The sequence below is a fragment of the Danio rerio genome, chromosome 22 (assembly GCF_052040795.2).
Source record: "Danio rerio strain M-AB ecotype USA chromosome 22, GRCz13ab, whole genome shotgun sequence".
Lineage (NCBI taxonomy): Eukaryota > Metazoa > Chordata > Actinopteri > Cypriniformes > Danionidae > Danio > Danio rerio.
Window position 1 is genome coordinate 53,462 of NC_141042.1, and position 7,187 is coordinate 60,648.

Sequence of the window (7,187 nt, forward strand, 5' to 3'; positions counted from 1 at the left end):
AAACTTTAAGAACCCTTCGGTACAGTTAGTTGTTTCTCCACTGAGCCTGGAACCATGTAGCACGATTATAAACTGTTCTCAGCCAGGAATTCCAAGCACAGTTAAGAGTGCTGAACTGAACTGTGCAGATAGATTGTGTTTTGATGTCAGGGCTGTTACCAAGCTACCACAGCTGGCTCAGAAGCATGCTAGCCAGACATCCACAAGTAAACCTCATTGAATAAAAGAAAATTATACAGGTCAAACAATAGTTTAAGGGTTTAAACCATAGAGCAGTCTCTTGAAGAAAACTGAATAACTAATTTCATTGACTTATTTTATAAATTCTTCATTTTCTAACCAGTCATCTAAAATAATGAAATAAACTAATATTTTATTAATGGCTAGTTTAATAATTTGATTGACATCCTAAGCAATTGAGACCATTAATTCGCCTGACTGATGCAAGATTTGCACACAGCACTGTATTTGGTAGCACAAATCTTGCTCTGATCCAGGAGAGAATTAAACCAATGACTACATGCAGACTTTCCTGCTTTGCATCGAATAAAGCAAATAAATGCTCAAAGCCTATGGTAGAAAGTCAACTTTCAATTATTTTTGGACTTTGCTCTAAAGTTTTACAGAGTGGCACTGCTGTCCAAGGTACTGTTGTATGATTTCTTAGTCTAAATAGCCTATTTTATTAATGGCTAGAGCTTAATTTGATTGACATCCTAAGCAATTGAGACCTTTAATTCACCTGACTGACGCAAGTTTATTGAACGCAGCACTGTATTTGGTAGCACAAATGTCACTCTGATCCAGGAGAGAATTAAACCAATGATTACATGCAGACTTTTTCTGCTGCGCATCAAATAAAGCAAATAAGAAATGCTCAAAGCCTATGGTAGAAAGTCAACTTTCAATAATTTTTTGGACTTTGCTCTAAAGCTTTAGAGTGGCACTGCTGTCCAAGGTACTGTTGTATGACTTCTTAGTCTATATATGTTCTAATAATTTAGTCACATGAACTAATTTAATAAACTAATTGGTATTGCTCTCAAAATAATCACAAGGTTTTGACATGTTAGAGCAATTTTCAGCATTTCAGCTCTAGGCTATTATGTGATTCAGTTATACTCGAGTTTGACATTTATGGGGCTGTGTAACACTTGTGTTGTTTTGTTCCCTGATCTTTAATATACTGGGAAGCTATGCAAATATTTTCTAAAAAAAAAAATGTCAAGCTGATAAATAGTGCTTCATATTCTGATGCATTTGCTGCGTTCATTTAATGTTTAATACTTAACAGCCATTGTTTAAAATGGGTGTCAAACTAAGTTCCAAAAGGGCTGCAGCTCTGCAGTTTAATTCCAACCCTATTTAAACACACCTGATAAAACCAATGGAGTCCTTCAGGCTTGTTTGAAACCTACAGGTAAGTGCGTTGGAGCAGGGTTGAAACTAAACTGTGCAGGGCTTCAGCCCTCCAGGAAGGTGCTGTAACATGTACCTATATGCAGCACCCCAATATGATAGAGCAGCATAGCAGTGTTCAGTCACTTGGTTGCTTTTGTTTTTATTAACTTGAAAGTTTCAGCTATTGAGTTTAATTGAACAAAGGGAGCAGTTTACATTGCATTAAAGGCAACTACTAATGGGTTGTGTAATGTTTCAAAGAACTGTTGCAGCATGAGTGGAAAATAAAAGCGTATTAGTGCTGCCTGGCCCAGTTTGGCACAAAATGGAGCAGTTCCATTTAGAGAACGATTCAGCATGAGTGGAAAGCAGCTAAAAAGTTTATGAAAATTAACCTGAATGTAGAGAATATCACAGCACAGAAACAGCACTCCTAAATGGGTATTTATACTTCTGCATCAAGCACACAAGTATGCTTCAGCACAGCCTGTGCATGGTCACATTTACATTAAGTCATTTAGCAGACGCTTTTATCCAAAGCGACTTACAAATGAGGACAAGGAAGCTGCCCTTGCTGTGGCAGTCACAAACTGACGCACACCTAAACAGTGCAGGCTTTGATTGGTCCGCTTTCTAGAACTGACATGTGCCCCAACCTAGTCCTGATCTTCAGTCTGTAATTTGGGGGTTGTTTCTGATAGCAACCCGTTTAAGCAACTGTAAAACTCCAGTTCGTCATCTTAATGTTGCCAAACTTCAACATGTCATCAATAACAGATGCAGAAAAGCTTATTCATGAACTTTGGGTTAGACTATTGTAATACGTTACTAAGCGGTTGCCCTGCTGGCCTATTTAAACATTGGCTGGTTCAAAATGCAGCTGCTAGTGCTTTCTAGAACAAAGAAATCATATTCAGTTCTTTCCATCAGTGCATTGGCTCCCTATAAAATATAGTATAAATTAACAATTTGACTACCTACAAAGGCCTGAACTGCATAGCTCCCCAGTATTTGAGAGAGCCCCTAGTGTATTAGAGAACTACTGACTTCCTGCAAGACCCTAGTGACGAGTCTTGGCATTGATCCTAAAGGGCCAGCCGGTGACCTGTCCCATCTGTAGTTTCTCCACAATGGATGACCACTATTCACCAGCCTCCAGTGCCTAAACTGCAGCTCTGTACAGGAGAGCTGGTCATGCCCAACTGAGCCTGGTTTCTTGGTCATTTTTCCTCTTCACTTTGGCCAGTTGGTAAACTGGCTCACTTGGTTTGGTGCTTGTGGAGGTGCACATGGATGGATTTGCTCTGAGTTTGGAATTCCAGCAGTGAAAAATTAAACCACTCAACTGAACTAAAACTTAATCTCTGAAAACTGGACTGATTTAAACCTCTCATAACTGATCTGAAAACATTACTCCTGTTCTTTCAGTGCATTGACTCCCTATTAAATATTTAATTTAAAAATGTTAGTTTATCTACAAAGCCCTCAATGCCTTAGCTGCCCAGTATTTGAGGGAGCTCCTGGTGTATTAGAGCATGAGATTGATTCCTTTAAGACCCTATAGTGACCCACGAGTCTACGTATTGATCCCGAAGGGTCAGTCTGTACACCAGCCAGTGACCTCTCCCATCTGCAGCTTCTCCACAATGGATGTCTCCGGTGCCTGGACTGTAGCTCTGTACAGCAAGTTTGGCCAGAGAAAACATGGTCATGCCCAACTGAGCCTGGTTTGAGGTTATTTTTCCCCTTTACTTTGGTCAGTTGGTAAACTGGCTAGCTTGGTTTGGGGCTTGTGTAGTTGAGCATGGATGGATATTTGCTTCATTGTTTGGACTTTCAGCAGTGAAAATTAAACACTGAAATTAATCTCTGAAAAGTGAGCGTATTTAAACCTCATACCTGATGTGAAAAGCTTGCACATCCTCAAAGATCCTTAGCACAAACAGTTATAATAGATAGTTTATATGAATGTTCAAGAAACTGAGGCAGATAAGGGAGATTCCACAGAAGGATGAATTCATTTATGCAATGAGTGAATAGATAAGTTGAGAGATTTCCAAGGTAACCCATATGCCCGGAGCACTGAGCTGCCCAAAGAGCCGATTTAAATGTGAATAAACCACAAAGCAGCAGCAGTTTAAGGTTCTTAAACCAGTCATCAGAAATATCTCCCAAAGGGTTAACTTTATCATGAGACCACTGCAAATGTCATGGAGTACTGTCTGACAATTTTTGGAAATAGGTGTACTGTCTATGCCATTGTGTAGTTGTGAACGTCTACAATCACACTATAAAGAGAAAAAAAAAAATTCACAATAGAACCAAACTGCGATTTTCATTGTTTAAGTGAGAGCCTTAAAGTGCAGGCTTCTGTTTTTGAAAGGATTCACTACCAAAAGGAATTCTTGATACTTGAGATGTTTTCATTTAAATTTGAGATTTTTAAAAGGAAACTGGAACCGGATAAGTTGAAATTTATAGGTGAAGAGGTTCCAATATTCCCATGAAATTGAGATATTGCAAGAGTGAAGTGTGGTTACTTTCACTGAGAAGTTCTGGGGTTAGATGTTCTAGGAGTTACAGAAGATCTTATTTTTGAAACCAGCCATGCACACTACAGATGTTCTGGAGAAGGTATGTAGGTTTTTTTCTGAAAAGTTCTGGATTACTAGTTATAGAAGAATAGATATTTTAAGTCTTCCCATGGAAATTATGGATCCTAAAAAAAGGGAAAATCTGGTCATTCTGAAAAGTTGTAAGGTTTTAATTTGAGATTTGGTGTTTTAAAGTGTCCTTATGGAAGTACTAATCTTACTCCTCAACCTTAATCCTAGTAAACTCTGGGGTTACAAATCTTCAATAGATCTGTTTGAATTGATGATTTTTTAAAAGGTCTGGAATGACTGGTGTAGGTGGTGTTGATGCACAATGTGCTGTTGTGTGGAGGTGCTAATCACCAGTAGAAGACTGGGCTTCAATTAAGGCCTGTTTGCCCCCGGCCACCTTCCCTGCGTGCTGTCCAAGTGGACCCAGGGAGGCTGAATACTTACCACTCCCCCAAGTGACCTTTTGTTAACACCGCAAGGTTGCCCAGGCCACCCGAGAAGAGTCTGAAGATGTTTCTCTATGGGACCTACTCTGGCTAATCCAGAGACCAGGCTCCCCAGGACCCCAGATATCTCCAGGGAAGAGGAGAGCCCTGGCCCAAATCAGCTGAATCCAACAGGTAGATTCAGGAGGAAAAGTTGGCCATGAACTGGTCATTGCCTTCCCCTCACTCCCTGCTGATTTTCTCCAGAACACCTCCAGTCAACATCCAAGGAGTTCCATAAATCCAATATGATCAAAATCTCACCCAAATGTGACTGGAAGTATTCAAAGAGATAATCCTGACCTCCCACTAATTAATAGAAGTGAAAAATTTAAGAGGTCAGGTCGAGGTTCAGTCTGGCGGATATATCTCTGTAGATATATCATTCTTCTACCAAACGTCTCCCCTAAGGCAATGCAAGAACCAAGCAGACATCATCCTTATCAGGGATAACCGTTGGGAGCATTACCCTGAAGAACAGGAGACCCTGGCCTATTGACCAGGTGTTGAGACGCAGCATTTCGGCAATGGTGATGACCATTTGTTTGTTTGTGTTTTTCTTTGTTCTTGTTTGTATATTTTTATTCAGAATTTGATTATCTGATGTCTAAGTTGTTTTTCCATACTTTGATTATCATATTTAAGCTTATGAAGCCCTTTAAAATCGTGTTTTATTAGAGAATAGACCATATGCAAATGACTCATTAGTATTCGTGTTTTTAGACCAATCCTGTGTGTCCTCAGCTGAGTGTGCTTTCGGTCAGGTTTAATCCTTTATATCTCGGCCGTTTTTTAATGTTTTGGTTTAATTTTTTCTGCATTTTAGTCAGTTTGTTGTGTAGAATAAGTGTTGAGCAAATAAACTGTCATTACTGATCAAAAATATTTCTTTGGGGTTACCGTTTATGAGAAGTACAGCTGATTTAGTGTGGTACTTTACAATCTGTGTATACAGACTGTCTCCATTCAAGCAATCTGTTACATGCAGATTATTGGAGATGATAGTGATGAAGTGGTCATGTCAATGATATTAATAACACACATACACATCTCAGTTGTGTGTTTTGATTAGCATGATTCAACAATGAACAAACAGTGCACTTAATAAAATAGGGAAGCAGTAAAATACGGAAACTAACTAGCAGCAAAAACTGAAGATCAGCTTGGCAAGGTGTGAACACAATGGTTGGGAGTAAAGAAGATAGAGGGGAAATGAAATCATCTTAAATGGTGTTAGTTCTGTGAGAGAGTTTGCTGAGGAATTAAATACATTTTACTTGAGGTTTGATGAGGGGGATTTTAAGTCAGAAAAAGACATTTTAAAACACCTGTCATGTAGTAAATCCGTAAACATTATTAGGACTCAGATCAAAGAACTCTTTCAGAGAATTAATAATAAAAAAAGCCCGGGCCCAGATAATATTGGTGGTAGGGTGCTACATACATGTGCTGAACAACTTTCTGAAATATTTCATTGCATTTCTTCAGTCTCTTACATTGCAAAGAGTTCCTGAAATCTGGAAGAAATTTGCTTCTAAAACCAAAACTAAGTTTTTGCAGGAGTTACATGATTTTAGACCTGTTGCCCTTACTTCATTAGTTATGAAGTGTTTCGAGAGAATTATTAAAGGTAAGATCTTATTGTATTCAAAGGATAAATTTGATCGTTTGCAGTTTGCATTTAGACAGAGCAGGGGAGTTGAAGATGCTAATGTTCCACTGTTAAATTACCTGTTTAATCACCTGCAAAAGCCCAAGACCCATGCCAGATTGTTGTTTTCCTAAACTGGAAAATAAAGTTGAGTCTGAGTCATCTTGTCAACATTCTGACCACTGCACGTACACACACACAAGCACACAAACACACACACAGCAGATCATCAGCTCTACATTCATTATATCAGGAGTGATTTTACTCCTGCCAGTCATTGTGCTTGAACATGCTGAGTTGCTGTACACAAGGCTACATTAATCATAAATAATCATAAATAAATGAACTACATTCAATATAACACTGACATCATATAGAGAAGATCAGCAGCTCCTCGTGAACATCAGCAGAGTCAGAACACAGAATACAGCACGGCGTGAAGAACAGAAGAACACTACAGAAGAACACATGAGGAGAACGCAGCGACCGGGCCATCCTGCTGCTGCTGCGTGTGTGCGTGCAGGCGTGAGTGAGTGTGTGTGTGTCTTTGTGTCTGTGTGTGTCGTGCCTGCATGCATGTGTGTGTTACAGACACAGACAGAGAGTAAAGCAGAACATCAGAGGCAGAACAGGGGAAGGTCTGAGATTTTTTTTATTAGTGGGGGTGTCTTGAGGGCAGAGCCAGTCGTTGGGGCGGGGTCTCCCATGTGGGCGGAGTGGCTTATCCACAGGAATATTTCTGGGTGGAGAGAATGAAGTGTATCCTGGCCAATCATCACTGAACCGCTTGCTAGCTCCACCCCCTGAGCCACTGCTGGGCTCCAGCTCACCTGCGTGCACACACAGACACACACACACACACACACACACACAAAGGTGATGGTTGGGTATTGCTCATTTCTTTGAATCTCTTTCATTTTCTTAACCATCCCCCAGATCTCCTCTATCGGTAGGGATGGCTGTTGTGAAACTGATGTTTTGACATGGTGTTGAGATCCCAAAGCACTTTTCAAAACACTGCACTGAAGCATGATCCAAAACACC

At 39.9% G+C, this 7,187-nt stretch overlaps 1 long non-coding RNA gene across 1 annotated transcript in view; it reads right to left on the reverse strand.

Moving 5' to 3' along the window:
• Positions 1 to 6,777: 6,777 nt before the first annotated feature.
• LOC141380113 (uncharacterized) overlaps positions 6,778 to 7,187 on the reverse strand; it is a 47,010-nt gene continuing 46,600 nt past the window's right edge. Inside the window, exon 5 of the long non-coding RNA XR_015521397.1 lies at positions 6,778 to 6,973. This is a non-coding gene — a long non-coding RNA (uncharacterized LOC141380113). The remainder of the gene's footprint in view (positions 6,974 to 7,187) is intronic.